The following is a 1,068-nucleotide window of genomic DNA, read 5'->3' on the forward strand; positions in this document are numbered from 1 at the left end:
GAGAGAGAGAGAGAGAGAGTATAAAATCTTTGTTTCTAACAAAACTATAAGGTTTTGGAAGATAATCAATAGAAAAGAAAATGAGTTTTCCTGAGAATATATAGCCCCTTCAGACTGCTTGAATTCTATCTCCTTTCCCTTGATTTCCTCTCCATGGTCCCAGGTATGTTTTCTGAATTCCAAGGGCACCACAATTAAAACACACACCTCTAGAGATTCAAAGCCAGCATCCACATATGAGCAAGCACATGCAGCATTTGTCTTTCTGGGTATGGGATACTACAGCTAGAATAATTGTTTCTAGTTCCATCCATTTGACTACAAATTTCATAATTTCTGTAAGTCAGGACACTAATAAGAGACCATGAGGCTGGTGTTCATGGGAATGTGGAATAAAAAAAGAATGTGGTATGAAGGAAGAGAGGAAATAATGAGACAGAAAGGGTTAAATGGGGTCAGAAATGGGAGGGCAAAGCACAGAATATGGGAAGTGGTATCTAACATTAAAGCAGTGAAAAGATTATATGAAAATCTACTACTCTGGGAATTTCCTAAAATATATGCATGTAACTACCCCATAATAAGGACAATTCCTCTCCCAGACACCATATGCTACCAAATAAAAACCCAAATAAAAGTTATGGTTTATTCCTTTTCGAGTTGTTGATCAATAGGGTTCCATAGGAACCGCTCCCCCGAAAAGAAAAGCATTACAGGTATCTTAGTTTGGAATAGCAATGGAGGAAAACAACAGTCTTACCAGCTCTGAATCCTGTGCATTATAACAACAACCAACCTGGCAAGACTAGCCCACTGGTATACAACAGTAGCACAGTGTTATGAGAAAGACCATCCATTTTCTTATTGGATTTAAACCCTGTCCACAAGACAGAATACATGTTGGCACTGCTATTGGGGCCCAGAACTTATGTCTGCATTGGCCATAAGCCCCACAGTAATACTTAATGCTATTACTCTCCTAAATGAACATAGTATTAAATTGACTATGTTCTTACCTTTTATCCACAGATTCAAGCTCCTCTCAATCCTTTTTTTTTTAATATTTTT

The sequence above is a fragment of the Mus caroli genome, chromosome 15 (genome assembly GCF_900094665.2).
Source record: "Mus caroli chromosome 15, CAROLI_EIJ_v1.1, whole genome shotgun sequence".
Taxonomy (NCBI): Eukaryota; Metazoa; Chordata; class Mammalia; order Rodentia; family Muridae; genus Mus; species Mus caroli.